The sequence below is a fragment of the Dasypus novemcinctus genome, chromosome 25 (genome assembly GCF_030445035.2).
Source record: "Dasypus novemcinctus isolate mDasNov1 chromosome 25, mDasNov1.1.hap2, whole genome shotgun sequence".
Classification (NCBI taxonomy): Eukaryota; Metazoa; Chordata; class Mammalia; order Cingulata; family Dasypodidae; genus Dasypus; species Dasypus novemcinctus.
In genome coordinates, this window is record NC_080697.1 from 35,486,550 (window position 1) to 35,500,019 (window position 13,470).

Sequence of the window (13,470 nt, forward strand, 5' to 3'; positions counted from 1 at the left end):
GTCTTAAGTTTCCAGCGACCTGTGGGAAGGAAGGGCCGGAGAAGAAAGGAACAGGGGGCGAGTGGAGGCGGCAGCCAGGGAGAGGGAAAAGAAAGAAATCTTCCTTTTGCAAAGGGAGGCACCGTGTGGCTTGGAGTGGGCCCGAGCCAAAGGGTTGATTTTCTTGGCTTTTGCCACCCGAGGCGTTCATGGGGGGGATGGGGCGAGGGGAGGGTGGAGTGGAGGAGAAGGTCACCTAGCGATTTGGTTTAGTTATTCCTTTGGGCCCTCGGGTGACATTGATCCCGGGCTCCTAGAATTACTTTGAAGCCCCCCCCCCCCCCACCTCCCGGCCCGGCGCCCCCCACGCCTTCCTCCTCGGAACCCCAGTAGGTGGCACAGAAAGCCACTGGCTTTTCGCCGGCCACGGCGCACGCCGGAGGAAGCTGGAGGAGAGCCGGAGCCGCCCACCTCCCGTTCCCACTCCAAGGGGGTGTCCAGAGCCAGGCCCCTGGGTATAAGGCTGCATTTTCCACGGAAACTTTCCTGGCGGCGCCTACGTGCCAGCGCCTCTTCGGTCCCGGGTTTATCTCGAAGGAAAGAAAGTTCCAGGTTAAGAAACAGATGCCAACATTCCCGGAGAGCGGCTGGCACCCGGTATCCTCCAGGGCGCTCACCCGCAGTGCAGAGTGTCACTTGCCATTATTGTTCCTCTTTCCTGCAGAGGAGCTATTGAGAATCCGTGTCCCCCGACGGCCCCAAAACCCGGGGGGGGGGGGGGGGGGGGGGAGGGGCCTGGCGGGCCCGGGTCCTGTTATCTGGTCTAGCAGAGTTTGTTGTGGTTTTCGAGGAAACAACATCTGGATTACATAAGGGTTCAAGTTCTTGCTTTCCTTGTTTATTTAATACCTTGGCAAGAGGGAGTCTCTCCCTGAAACCAGATAACCGAATTCGGGTTTTAAAACAGCCCCAAGAGGAGGGGCAAAGAGCGGGGAAGAGGGTGCAGTCCCGCAAAGGGCCAAAGAGGGGAGGTTTCTTTTTCCCCCGTGGGGCAACTGGGAAGACCTGCCCGACCTCTGTACCTCTTGTCGCCTGCGGCCAATAAAGAGCCTTAGCTCGGCGCTGCAGCCCCTGCAATGGCTCACTAGCCTTCCCTGCCAACGTCCCTTCCAGGGTGCCAGCGCGGCCCTGTCTGCCCGGAGTTTTTAAAGAGCGCCAGGTAAAACGCCGCGCTCGGTCTAGGGCTTCCAGCTACCGGATCCCCCTTATAGGGCGATCACCTTTCAGCTGCCTTCAAAGAAAGTTCTGCGGAGGGGCTCGCGGAGCGCCCGGCTTGGCCGCGATCGAGTTACCCCGCCGGGAAACGCCCGGATTTGTGTCCGCGCTGGGCTTTCCCAAAGGATATTCCCGGCACTTTTGTGAGGGTCACCAAAGGAAAAAGAAAATTAACTTGAGCGCGAAATAAGGTCGGGAAAACCAACCCCGGGGGCGGGAGCGCGGAGGGGGGGACTGGCGTCGCCGAGTCTGCGCGGCCCGGGAGGCGCCCTCGGCGGGGAGCCCCGGCCCCCCGCGCTCCCCCAAGGGGTCGCCGTCCGACCCGCACCGCGTTGGCGCTGGGCGCCGAGCCGCAGGCCGCCCACCGTGGGCCGCAGGGCGGCCGTGGGGACCCCTCCGCCGCCCTCCCGGGCCGGGCCACAAGGGCGGGTTTGTCCGGAATGAAACGGCATCTTAATATTACCCTGCGGCGCCGAAAGCCAAGCCCCGGGCCCCGGCTTTTGGAGTCGCTAACAAGAAACACATTGTGCGCGCCGCTGCCCCCTCCTTTTTGGCCGCCAGCACGTTTGCGCGCCGGCCGCGCCCGGGGAGGGCCAAGTCCGTGACTTCAGCGCGGAGGAGGCCGCCAGCTCCGCACCCACGGGTACCCCGCGACCCCCTTGGGCTCGGGCCACCCACCGCCGGGGCCCCGCGCGCCCCTGCCCGACGGCCGCGGGCGGGTGGCGTCCCGCTGCTGACACTGCGCGGGGTGGCCCTGCCCCTTTCTGACCCGGGCCCTGTTCTCGCACCTCCGGCGGCGCCAGCATGGTCGCCGCTGGGGAGACCTACTGTTGTTATTACAAGTTTGTCGTCCCGCTTCCCGCACTCTTGGAAGCGTCGGCCACCAGATCCCGCCTCTCCCTGTAAAAACCACCGTTCCCAGGCCTCCTCCTCCCCACTCAGAGGAAGGGCGCGCGCGGGTCCCGAGGCCCCCGAGCCACGCGCCTGTCGCGTGTCACCGCTCTCCCCGCATTACCTCGGCGGGGGCGGCAGGGGGCGGGCCTTCAGGCGACGCGGAGGGGCGGGTAGGACTTAGGTCCCGTCCGGATGGCCGGGGGACCCGTGTGCTCCCGCGGCGCGGCTGCACGGCCCGCGCCGGGACCTGGGCTTGCGCTCCGCCAGCGCGAGACTCCGCGGCGTCGGTTCTGCGCTTGGCGCGTCCAGGGCTAATGAGCGCAGAGGCTGCTGCTGCCTGCAGCCCTGGGGGTGCTCTGTGGCGGGACCCTGGAGGAAAGGGCAGTGAATTTTGAGGTCGTGAGTTTTATTTGAGCCTTTCCTGGAATCTGTGTGAAGAGCAAAAGGGCAACGCAACGGCCTCCCTTCCAGGGAGGCTAAACCTTCACAGTTGGTGGGAATAACTAATCTTTTGTACAAACGCGCCCCCAGCGCATGCCTTTTGCTCTTCACCTTGACCTTCTGTGTTAGAAAAGGAGGCTGTTATCCCTATGTCATAGACAAAAGAACTGGAGCATAGAGAAATGACAGACGCTCTGTGGTAGCCACAAGTGTCGCTGACATCGACTCTTCAGCTGGGTATTGATTGCTTTTTTACCTTGTAATTTATTCCAGCCCTGGATGGCTGGATTGCCCAGAGCAAGGAATTTCTGAAACACTTTGTTCTTACTTTCCCTCCAGACTTAACTCTGAATGACTGAGCTCGACCCTTTATTAACCAAAGGTCAACTTAGATCTTAGACTTTTCAGATCTTGGTCTAATAAGTCTCACAGGTTTACTCACAGTATCCTGGGATACACTTCATCGAAATTCTGATTCAGTATGTTTGGTGAGCAGCCCAGGAAGTGGCCTCATAAGTAGCATTCCAGGAGATGCTGATTTGCAGGTGGCGCAGGAGCCATACTTTGAGAAACTTCAGGGAAAAAACTGGCCTCCTCTGTCAACCCTGCAGTCTTGCTGTTTGCCTGCTGGGGAAGAATCGAATCACTTTGGATCCCTTAAGAACCTTACAGTCTGTTTTTAGAAAACTCAAGAGAAGGAAAGGCTGTTATATTTATCCATATTTCCACTCCTTCCTATGTGTTTTTCTTCTTTCCTGATATCCCAATATCCTTTCCTCCTACCCTTTGCTATTTGTTTCGAGAGCATCCTTTTGACATTCTCCTTGTAGGCATTCTCGACATTGTCTCCTAACGACAATGTTTCTTATTAGTTTCCTGGCATTTGAGAATGTCTTGATTTCCCCTTCATTCCTGAAGGGTGTTTTTGCTGGATATAGAATTCTGGATTGACAGCTCTTTTCTTTCAGGACTTGACGAATGTTGTGCCACTTAGTTCTGTCCTCCATGGTTTCTGGCGGGAAATCCACTGCCCTTGAAACTGCTGTCCCCTGTGGTAAGCTATCATTTCTCTCTCCCTGCTTTCAAAGTTTTTTCTTTGTCTTTAGTTTTTGGAAATCTACCTAGGATACGTCTTGGCGTGGTTTTCTTTGGGTTCATTTAGCTTCTCAAATCTGTAGTCTTTTGCCAAATTTGGAACATTTCCAGCCATTCTTGCTTTTATCCACACCCTCTTTCTCCTCTCCTCCTGGGACTCGGATGGCATGAATCTTCTCTGAGAGAACCTGGCGGGGACCAGAGAGGCGCCTCGTTACCGCTGGGTGGGAGTGGAGTCCACCCCTCCTAGGCAACCTCAACTGATACTGTTTTGAGGGGGCTCATTATTGACTGGAAAGGAAGGATGCCATGGTCCCACTTTGTGTTTGTGTTCTGACACCATCCTGGGGGGTGGGGAGGAGGCTGCCTCGGCTCCGCTAGGTGAAGATGGAAGTCTAGGCTTCCCAAGTGCCTTTGCTGATAGGGTCTGGAGGTGTGGCCACTGTTTTGATTCTGGTGTTTGATAGATGTAGCCTAAAAGTTTCTTATCTTGCCAGACTGTTCTTTTCCTGGTTCTTTGTCTAGAGAGAACACACTTTCCTGTTTTCTTTCTTTTTAATGTGCCCATTCTGGGTTGACTACTTCTCCAGCAGCCAGTCCAATATATCTGAAGCACAGAGAAAACACAGGGAACACATTACCGTGCCGTTCCGTGGGTCCTGAGGTCCCTGGCCAGTTTGTCTTCTTCTCTTCATCTTTCAGAGTCCTCTTATGTGTTATATGTCTGATGTCTATAATTTTTAGTGGTACTTAGCAGAAGGAATAGGGAGACATACATCTACTCTACCGTGACTGGAACTGGAAGTTCCCATATACTTTTTTTTTTTTTTTTAAGATTTATTTATCCCCCTCCTCCCCCTTGTCTGCTCTCTGTGTCCATTGGCTGTGTGTTCTTCTGTGTCTGCTTGTATTCTCACTAGGCAGCTCCAGGAACCGATCCTGGGACCTTCTGGAGTGGGAGAGAGTCAATCATTCTCTTGTGCCACCTCAGCTCCCTGATCTGCTGTATCTCTTTTTTTTCCTCTTTGTCTCTTTTTGTTGCATCAGCTTGCTGCATCAGCTCTCCCTGTGGGCCTGCTCTCCTGTGCAGGGCAGGCCTACACATGGGCCAGCTCACCAATTGGGCCAGCTTACCTTCACCAGGAGGTCCTGGGTATTGAACCCTGGACCTTTTATATGGTAGATGGGAGCCCAATTGGTTGAGCCACATCTGCTTCCCCCATACACTTATTTTTAAGTAAAAGTTTTAAATAAAATGGAACACAGAGTTGTGAAAAATATATATTCACATTTCTAGTTGGTTTGGATTTGAAAAGTACTTTCATATATATATATATATATATATATATATATATATATATATACACACATTTTATTTCATTGACTCATGAGTTTTAACAATAATTTATTTATAATTTGTTTTAGCAGGTCCAGCCTACATGTAGAAGCACTGTTAGGTCTGATGGCTCTAGAATTTCTGGCCTACTTGACTACTGTCCTTCCTTATTCTTTGTCTGGGAGGGTTGGCCAGAATTCTTTTAGGCCAGGTCTCATGGATTCCACGAACAGTTTCTGGGTCTCTGCTGCCTAGGGGAGCTAGGGAAATCTTTCACCTTTCCACTCCCCAGTCCTGCTGCTCCTCCTCTGCCATTCCTCCTTAGCAGGGCCAGCTTGCTGGGCAATGTAACCAGTGCACAGGGCCCCATGCTCAGAGGAGACCCCGTGCTTGGGGGATGACACTCTGCAGTTGCCATCTTGAGAGTCTTAATAATTTTGACTTCTTTTGGTAAATGACACCCCATTGGACAATGGGGTATGTGCTGGGGGCTGGAAGCCTTGTCTCACATGGGATCCTGCCTCCCTGGGACATATTCTTGGACTCCCTGCCTGCTGCCCAATGACCTCTGCGCCTCTGTTCCCCAAGGGGGGACCCGGATGTGGGGGCCAGGAGGGTCAGGTCTAGGCACATGAGCCCCATGTGCTAGTTTGAGGATCGGGGCCCTGGCCATCTATAAGAGTGTGCCCTCATGCCGTGTGTTTCCCTGTACCCAGGAGAGCATCACAGGAAAGAGCAAATTTTTAAAAACCCACCATGACACTGAGAGGGAGACTATGAAAAAAAGGAAAAGTGTTTTTTCCTCCTTTTTGAACCAGGGTCCCTGCATATTCATTTTGCTGTAGGCCCTACAAATCAGGTAGCCTGCCTGGCTATGGGGCCTTCTATGGGCCTCTGGTGGCTTCTTTGGTAGTGAATCTCAAAAGATTCCACCCCAGTGAACCAGGATTTCCCATATTCAGGCCGCAGTGCCATCTCCTCCCCCATAGAGTCTGGGCAGACCCTGTAACCCACAGAAAGTGGTAGAGGTGATGCAGTGTGACTTCCAAGGCTAGCACAGAAGAGGACTTTCAATTTCCATTTTGATTTCTTGACTTCTTGGAGATCGTGCTGTCAGGAAGTCTAAGCTAGCCAAGTGGAAAGGTCACAAGGAGAGGGATAAAGGAGGGGCCAGCCCCCAGCCACTGCACATCCTGGCCAAGCCTTGGACTTGTGGGTAAAAAGAGGACATCGTGGACACCCAGCCGAGCCAAAAGGTAAGGTGACTCCACCAACTGACCAAACCAGAGGAGAGACCCCAGATGAGAAGTGCCCACTGGAGCCCAACCAAGAGAACTGAGAGAGAAAGCAATTCATTCATGTTTGGAGCCACGAAGTTTTGGGGTGGTTTGTAACATTGATAGCTAAAATGGTCACCAAGAGAGGAACTGGGGGAATACAATCAGTTCCTAAATATAATCTTGTGCATTCATTGTAGATGTAATTGGGGCTAATTTGGGGGGTCCTTTTTTTTTTCCTGAAAGTTTTACAACCACAAATGATTTATAAATCATATTAATAACAATGAAATAAATACAATGAAATCAGTAAAATAAATATATCCCCAGATTCTAAGAAAATACCTTCATTTCAAAAGAAATTGTCAGGGATTGAATCCCATCCCCCCACAGAAAACCTTACGTTCAAGTCTTCATCTGTGTTCTCATGGGCATGAACCTATTTGTGCATGGGACCTTTGAAGATATTGCTATAAAGTGTGGACTCATTGGTGAATAGGATCTTTGAAGATCCTATTTTGATGTGGTCAAATTGAACCAGGGTAAGCCTTAATGCATAGTGTGGAGTCCTTGTAAGGTAGAGCAAATTCAGATGCAGTTAAGTAGAAGCCAAATCCAGCAGTTGAGGGGGGGAGTGGAGAAAGAGAGAGAGACTTTGCCATATGATGGAGGCAGCAAGCCAAGGAACCCCAAGAGTTGTGACAAACCAGCTCCAGAACACTCTAGAGTCCAGGAGAAAGCCATGACCTACAGAGATCTTGATTTTGGGCTTCTACCTTCCAAAACCATGAGACAATACATTTCTCTGGTTAAGCCCGCTCATTGTATGGTATTTGTCATAGCAACCCTGGCAAACTAAGGCAGAAATAAATGATATTTTATTTGACATTTTGGCATCCAGTGGTACTGTGGATTGAATTCTCATCAACTTTGCCCCAAGGTATAGAATTTCTAACCATATGTGATGACTCTTGTTTTTGGAGCCCACACTTAGTTGGATCAACGGCCCAGACAATTCAAGGACCTTGGAGAGGCAGGAAAGCTGAGCCTTTGAGGAAGGCTGGCTGGGTGTGGATCATGCAGTTTCCCTAGCAAGGCAGTAAGAGCATCTGGTACCTCCAGACATCCCAGAAACTGTGCATAGAAATGTCTCAGAGCATCACTTCTCTGCTTCAAGATCTTAAGGTGGTCTGAGGTTCTCTCTTCATATGATCTGAAGAGTTTGAATGTGGAGTGGTCATGTTTTTTACTTAGGGCCAGGTTCTATTCCATGGCCTGGTTGATTTAACTTCCAGGGATTCCTGGGATGCTGTTTATCCAAATGAAGACACCATTGACTTGAAAGCTGGGGAGTTGAGGACCCAGAGAAGGGGGGCAGCTGCCCCAAAGCCTCCATCCTCACCGCCTTGAGAAAGGAGTCAGCAGGGGGTCAGGGTCACTGCAATCCATTAAGTCCTGCTTCTAAGCCATGGGCCTGGCGTTCCCAGCAGAGCGCTGCGTAAGGCAGACCAGCAAAGCCCTGGCAATAGTGCACGTAGGCTCTTCCTGCTGCTAGATGGTGAGGTGCACCCCGAACAAAGACTGGAGCTGAAGGCTTCATCCTGCTCCCACCACGGACCCGTCCTTGAGCCTGACCTTGGCCTGGGGGACTTTCTCAGTGTGCCACAGGGCTGCCGACGCCAAGTACCAGAAGTGGGTTGACTTTTATAATGGGAATTTTATTTAAGGTAAAAGCTTACGGTTTCAAGGCCGTGAAATGCCCAAATCAAGGCACCATCAGCGAGGCTTTCTCACCAAAGTCAGCTACTGGTGATCCTCACATCCTGCCGTCACAAAGATGGTGGCCGATCTCTGCCTTCCCCTCCAGAACCTGCCGTCTTGTGGAGCTCACCCATGGGCAGCCAGGCAGAGGGCTTGTCTCTTTCCAGCCTCCTCTCTCAGACTCGACTGCTCCCTTTCTTCTCAAGTTCAGCTGTGAGCCACCAGGCTTGTGGCTCATCTCTTCCTGACCTCTGCTCTTTGAGTCTCTCGGGGCTTCTGAACTTGCGATCAGCTGTGGGAGAACCTGGAGTCCTTTCTCTCACATGCAGGATCAAGTGTGGCAGAGCTCCCTTCTCCTGTGTGTCTCTCTGTGTGTCTCTGTTTCTATCAGACCCAGCAAGAGGGTGGAGACTCAACCTGAGTCCCGCCTCACTGATGTGGTCCAATCAAAAGTGATCTTACCTAGTGATCTAAAGTGAACCTAATGCAATCAAAGGGTACCACACCTACAGGAGTAGAAGTATTTAAGAACATAGCCTTTCTACTTTGGAGGTTCATAAAAGATATTCAAACTGTCACAAGGGGCTGGCTTCAAGCCTTTATTTCTTTATGTTCCTTGCTTTGTGGCAAGTCCTCAGGTAAACTGCTGAAAGCCATAGGCTCCCACCTGTAAAGGCGCGCGCAGCAGGATGGGGCTCGAATCAGATCACGTACAGGATAGGAGACTTTCAGCTCTAAACTTCATTTCTCAAAGCGAGGTCTGAGCCCCAGCAATGGGTGGGCAAACCCCAAGGGCTTGTTAGAAATGCGGACCCTCCAAAGCTCCTGCATCAGAATCTGCGTTTTACTGAGAGAGACCCACAGGCGAGTCCCCTGCACGTGGACGTCTGAGAAGCAGCTGCTCAAGTTCTAAGGGAGGCGGTGGAACGAGCCGGCTAGCGCATATGCTCGCACCCTCGCCTTTAAAAATAGCAGCTTTTCAGAGCAACACCTTACATCGGAGGAGCATAGTATATGGTAGAAAAGACTATTCCCTTTGATTTTCACAGTCGCCCAATAGGGCGGGTACGACGGCTCCGATTTTGCTGAGGAAGCGATTTGAGCGAAGAGTGGTGCTGAGAGCCACGGGGCTGCGCGGGTGTCAGGCACGAGGCAGGACTGAAGCCGGGGCCTGTCCCGCCGCCATCCGTCGTGAGGACAAGTGAGGGGCCTTGTGTGGGAAGCAGGTGGGTGCAAGAGTCGCTCAGTGCTGGCGTTTGGGAGGGACTGAGCAATGGTCAAAAGTCAGGGCTTCAGGCAGCGGAGAGTATCTGCAGTGGCAAGCAAGGCAGTGCCACCCATGGGCCCCAGGGGCTTGGAGCCCCCTCCCAAATGGAAGCAGAGTGGGCATCACTATCCCCAAATCCTCGAGACAGAGGAATGAGCAAACATAAGGGGGCATGCCACTATGGACTAAAGTGGACCTGTCATTATTCTAGCAGTGGAAGAACTCGTGACACTGATATAAAGGCAGTGGCCACCAGAGGTTCTGGGGGCAGGGGGAAGGAAACTAGGGGGAACACGGAGCATTTTTGAGAACTGGAACCGTTCTGCATAAAATTGCAATGACAGACACAAGCTATTATACATCTTGTCAAAACCTCTAAAATTGTGTGGTGTGAAGTGTAAAATATAATAGAAGCTATAGACCATGCTTAGTAGCAAGGTTTTAATATGTGCTCCTCAATTGTAACAAATGTACCCCACTAACGAAAGATGTTGTTAATAGGGAAAAGTGTGGAAGGGGCAGGGTGGAGTTGATGGGAATCCCCTATATTTTCGATGTAACACTTATATAATCTAAGTTCCTTTCAAAATAAATTTTAAAAAAAGGACTGTATTTTCTGACCAGCAGGTCCCCAGGGAAAGGAGCAGGGAAAGCTCTCTGGGCACCCGTGGCGCGAAGCATTCTGGACCACTGGCGCTGGTGATGGTTCTTGAGGGAATGACCCCACGGACGGGTCCCTGCACCCCAGTTTCCAAGGCGAAGGGAGATTGGATTTCTTTTCAAGTTGTAAAGGAAGATTATTTTCTGAAGCGGGGTTAATGGAACAGATGGGTGCACGGTGACCACCTGCTGGATTAACCGTCGGGGTGGCTGATTTCACAGACGCCAACTTTCGGCCGACCCACCCTGGCCTTATGGGCAAAGCAGACGGGGAAAGCTTGGTCTGTGTTGCTGAGAAGGTGGTTATTCAAACACTATCTTGTGGTAAACTTTGCCATGCTCCTCTTTGGGTAGTTTCACCAAGATGGGCCAGGAGACCGGTGCCTTCCGGGGCGGGAAGCCCGCAGCCGTGCTGATGCTGCTTCTGGGTGCCAGCCGGGGCCGCAGCGAGGCTCTCCCAGCGACTCGGGTGACTGCTGCCAGCGCCGTCACCCGCCGCCCCGCTCCTGTGGAAGCTGGGTTTGGGGGTGAGGAGCTGACTTGGCGAGGAGTTGCTGAGTTGAGACTCCCACCCGGCCTGGTGTTTATTGGGTGCTCCCTCCAGGACGGCCCTGACGGGAGAGCTCTCTGCGCCTGCCTGGAAGCCCCTCTGAGGGAGGGTCTGCTCCTTTTCCCGTTGTACATAGGGCGGGACTGGGTGACAGGATGCCTCTAACCCGCGCAAGTCCACGCAGCCTGAATCTGACCCCACATCTCTTTGACCTCAGAGCCTGTGCTCTTCATCTTTGCCCTAAGTTCCCTCCTGGCTTAATGTTGGCATTATGCTACCTCATGGGGAACATTTGCTCAGCACTTCTGTGTGGGGGCCCTTTTCTGACCATTGGGCCAGTGAGCCAGAGCCGAGGCCTTGGCATGAGGCCTGTGTGGGAACCCCAGCCCTGAGGCAATCATAGGGGGCTGTGTGACGGAGGGAAAGGAGCCCACCTTCTCTGATTCTGTTTTCCCGTCTGAAAATGAGGATGATAACAGTGTCCCCCTCAGAGAGTTCTTTTGAACATTCAGTGCGTGTCACATATAATGCCTGGGAGGGTATAAGGGCTTAGTAAATAGCATTGCCAGAGAAAATGCAGGACACCTATTTAAATTTAAATTACAGATAAATGATATTTTTTCCTGTATGTGTGAATATGTCCCTGCATTTTTAGTTTTGAAATTTTTTGTATTTGTTTTTTTAGTTTTTACTTTGTTATTTTTGTATTTATTGTTTTAAAGTTAATTTTTATTTATTTATCTTTGTATTTATTCTTTTTCAGTTAATTTTTATGTCCCTACATTTTATCTGCTAAATCTGGCAACCTCCTCAGTCAATAACTACAATGGCAACAAACTTCTTATAAGAGAGCTAATGAATCTGTAAAGAAATAGGGCTTTGTGTTTATTTTTATCAGACTCTGACTAGTTAAGATAACTGGGGAAGATATCGTTCACTAAACTTGCAAAATGCATAGTACACGTCTTCTATTTTGGAGTCTGTAATGACCAGAGGTGAACATTAAATAGCTGATTAAAAGAGATTTAAAAATCCTATTTCCAAGACAGCATGTGTTACTTGAACTTTTGTTAAAAAGATTTTTGGTTTAACAGGATAAACATGATAAGGTTCTCTCATAAACGATTACAATGTATAATTCTAAGACAGGGTGCAAATAACAGGAAAGATTCACCAAGTTTAAGTTATGGCCTATAGTTAGTAGTTATATATATATAACATATATGTGTGTGCCATATATATCATGTATATATATTTGAGGTACCAGGGCCTGGGATTGAACCTGGGACCTTGTATGTGGGAAGCTGGCACTCAACCACTGAGCAACATTGGCACCCCAGTAGTAATGTTTTGACGATGCTCTTTCAGTTTGTAACAAATATTTCACAACAATGCAAGGTATTGTTGACGGGGTGATGGATGGGAGCCCTGTGTGATGATAGCCATGTTTGTTGGTTGGTTTGTGTTTTCTTAGTTCATGTTTTTTATTAACACACACACAATTACTTGTCTTCTGGTTTGTTGAAACAGTAAGTCAGACAACACTTGTCACAGTAACGTCTGTTGAAGTGGCTGGCCATAAAAACTCCAGCGCCACCTTCATCCGAAGGGCACTTCCTATGAAGGCGACTAATTTTGCCCTTCTCTTTTCTAGTATTTCAGGACGGCCAATTAACCTTCCTTCTCTTACACTTATTCTCCTTGGGAGTGGTGTAAGCCTTCTTCCTTTTCTTAGCACCACCACGAAGTCTCAACAGAAGACGAAGAGTAGACTCCTTCTGAATGTTGTAGCCAGACGAGGCCCGCCATCTTCCAGCCGCTGGCCAGCAAAGGCCAGTCTCTGCTGCTCAGGAGGTATTCCTTCCTTACCCTGGATCTCGGCTCTCACAGTTTCTATTGTATCCAAAGTTTCAACCTCAAGAGTGATGCTTTTTCCCGTCAGGGATTTTAAAAAAATGTGCATCTTGGTGGTGGTTCCACCTGAAGATGAGGGAAAAGAGAATATGGATTAGCCCTTGGTTACAGAAGAGAGAAGCAGGAAGGTAGCTGGCTGGAGAGCGGCCGAGGAGGACACACTCACCGCAGATCACATGTTTCTTTTTAAGTTCACAACTTTTACTATACACTTATTACTTATGTATGTTCATGTATGAATGACATACATGAGTAAAATTTTATTTAAAAAAAAGATTTGGGTTCAAACCCTAGTTTCTTTACTTACGGCTTTCGAACTTGCCTAAGTTACTGAGTATCTCTGAGCCTCTATTTTGTTATCTAAACATGGGATAACATTATTGGCTTTGTGCTATTATTGTGAGGTTGGATGAGTGTGAGAGACACAGCTAGTTTGTGTCCACTCTCCCCTTCTTCCTTTCCCACAAGGCGCTGGTATCATTTAAGGCAGAAAAGGGACGGAATTTCTCAGCTTCCCTTCAAAGAGTGGTGGCCAGTGAAATGCAGCTGGATTCTTTGTAGGGCTTTCTGGAAAAGCTCTTTTAAGGTGCTAACTCTCCTGGGAGACACTTCCACTTCCTCCTACCTGCTGCCTGGAACACAGATGTGATGCTGGAAGCTGAGCAGCCATCTGAGACCGGGAGGCAAACTTGAGGATAGAAATCATGTACTAAGGATGGTGGCATGGGAAGGGACCTGGGTCTGCAGTCACTGGGAATCCGGCATACTAGCCCTCAACTGCTTACATACAGACTTATGTGAGAAATAAAGAGAGCTTTTTTAAAATTTTTGGCCTCTACTGCTAGCAAGTGAATTCAATTTATAGTGGATATAAAGACCCAGCATATGCAAAGAGGTGGGAGGGGTTGTAGCACCGTTTAGGCCATGAGGGACTTTTGGAGTTGGGACTTTTGGCATCTGATGCTTCTGGATTCCCAGAAGGGAGGCCTTTGAGTCTCTCTCTCCTGACCAGGGAGTCTGT

The 13,470-nt window shown here is 50.3% G+C and overlaps 1 pseudogene; it reads right to left on the reverse strand.

The window, feature by feature from the left end:
- Positions 1-11,995: 11,995 nt before the first annotated feature.
- LOC101412458 (ubiquitin-ribosomal protein eS31 fusion protein-like) lies at positions 11,996-12,499 on the reverse strand (annotated as a pseudogene).
- Between the last annotated feature and the right edge of the window lie 971 nt (positions 12,500-13,470).